Source organism: Ambystoma mexicanum, chromosome 13, assembly GCF_040938575.1.
Source record: "Ambystoma mexicanum isolate Mex_15411 chromosome 13, UKY_AmexF1_1, whole genome shotgun sequence".
Taxonomy (NCBI): Eukaryota; Metazoa; Chordata; class Amphibia; order Caudata; family Ambystomatidae; genus Ambystoma; species Ambystoma mexicanum.
Genome location: NC_090938.1, coordinates 507,820,116 through 507,822,384, shown reverse-complemented (window position 1 = coordinate 507,822,384; position 2,269 = coordinate 507,820,116). Strand labels below are relative to the sequence as shown.

The 2,269-nt window shown below is 46.1% G+C and overlaps 1 long non-coding RNA gene across 1 annotated transcript; it reads right to left on the bottom strand.

Annotated features, from left to right (window-relative positions):
* Positions 1-987: 987 nt before the first annotated feature.
* LOC138520625 (uncharacterized) lies at positions 988-1,449 on the bottom strand. Its single transcript, XR_011282821.1, has 3 exons — positions 1,362-1,449; positions 1,178-1,265; positions 988-1,060 (listed from the first exon to the last, which is right to left on the bottom strand). It is a non-coding gene; the product is annotated as an uncharacterized lncRNA (long non-coding RNA).
* Between the last annotated feature and the right edge of the window lie 820 nt (positions 1,450-2,269).

Below are 2,269 nucleotides of genomic sequence, written 5' to 3'. Positions count from 1 at the left end.
ATGCATGGCAGGTGCTACCTCCCACACCCTGGCAGGTGCTACCTCCCACTCCCCAGGTGCCATGTATGCATGGCAAGTGCTACCTCCCACTCCCCAGATGCCATGTATGCATGGCAGGTGCTACCTCCCACTCCCCAGATGCCATGTATGCATGGCAGGTGCTACCTCCCACTCCCCAGGTCCCATGTATGCATGGCAGGCAGTGTTTACAACGGTTTCCTAAGGAATCCGCCTGTTTTTTGCTGGTGTAAAAAGATGAGGATTCCACAAAAATGCACAGCATTTACTCAAGCATGAACCCGTTACGCTGCCCTAAATGATGCCGCATTGTATGGCAGCGAGGATGGAGGAGGCACATAGTATGTTCGGTGTCTCCTCCCCACCAAATTAATATATGCAAGGGCTTCTGGAGAAAGCCCTATTCTGCCCAGGAGGGCTCAATTGAGAACAACAAAATGAAAGGGTTAAGTGCTCAATCCCCTAACTGCTCCTTCGCCATTTGCATCTAGCAATGAAAGGAAGCACCACATCTCGTTGTTTTAAAGTACTTCTATTCACAAATGAAAATATTCAGTTACTGGTAGTTTGTAGGTTGAACATCATCCATTTACAAAGTAAAGCAAAAACATGGAATAGATCACGTGCAAGTCCTTACACGTGCAATTATACACTTAACATAACGCTGTTGCTGCTGTCGATAAGTATGGAACGACGACAGGGGTTGATGCATATACACAAATCAAGAAACAAGTATACAGACTTTGTTTCTAAATAAACAGTGAGAAAACATGTGACACTGTGGTTTACAACGAACATTTTGTGTACACCAAGGTGTTTCAGCCAATTCTACGGATTGTCTAAGCCGTTTTTTTCTTTATGGCCTTCGTCAGGACGGGGTGGACAGTGTTGTTCAAGTCAAGCTGAAATGGGAATGGAAGAGCGTATAGTGTCTAGTGAATAAATCCAAGGCACTGCTTACCTGTGGGTTTAGTTGGCCACCAGAAACAGGGAGTATTATGGGACTCGTAGTGTCCTATGTACAGCAGTAGTGGATGGGTACCTAATACACACAGATGAGACACAACGGACAGCTATAGTGCCTCTGTCGTCCCCATATTGTACAGACACAGTTGAGTGACTGGCCAAAACTACAAATTTTAGTGAAGCATGCGCTTACCTATATCCAGATAGCGCTGAACAGACGATCGCGATGGATGTGTGATTCGTCAGGTCTATGGATCTCCTGATTCTAGATGCACCGTCCCCTGTTAATGGAGAAGTGGTTTAAAACAGTTGGAAATTGTGACAAAACACCCTCTTACCGGGTGTGATTGTAGACCTGTCAAATCTGATACACATACCTAGATATGGGGTTCTTCCGTGCATCAGGAGCAGAGCGCTTTGCAGTCCCTCGGAGTCATGGGACTGGGCGGTAAGCCAGAGCTGCTGTACGCTAGTGAAACAGACTCCCACGGGGAATCTAACCAAAATCATGGTCGAGTCACGATGCGAAAGCCGTTGCTAAGGCACCCATTGATTAAATACTTGCGGCCATGTTGGGATGGGCAATCTCAGAAACTAGCATGTCATACGGGTTTCTGTCTATTCCTTGTGCTCAAATCTAAATCAACCAATTGGAGAGGGTTATCTCATAAAATACATAAAAGTGGAATCATTTTCAAGAGGTGTGTACATCCGTTGCCATGGCAAAGGTACGGCGGCACATCCCCTCAAAAATGCCACGAGGCAAATGATATTTGTTTTTATGTCTGAAGTGCTTAATCTAGGAGCGCACCTCAAATCTGTGTTAGGAAATTAAAAACGGATGTGTTAAGTCTGTGGTCATTATAACATCAATGTGTTACCTGCGGTCCTCTACATAGCCAAAGGGAGTGCGGAATGTAAGTATATGGGCCTTTGGTTGTTCCTACAAGAGAGAGAAATGCGTGGGCCTGTATGTAGTGTGGCCCCAAAGTGTCTGTTTTAAGGGAAATGACTGAGCCACGTGTTTACCGGGACTCTTGCAATGTGCACAGGGCGGTATATCTTGCAACATAGTCCTGGTTGTAGAAGGGGTAATCAGTGACCACCATCAGATGGATACATATGTATTAAAGCCAACTCGTTAGGAAAAGGCATACACACAAGAATGCATCAACAGATGACACTGGCCCTCATTAGGACCCTGGCGCTAAGGGGTTTGCGCCAGCGTTAGCTGCGCCGACCCCTTACCGCCAACTACGAGTTCCCATAGCGCCATGGTCATTTT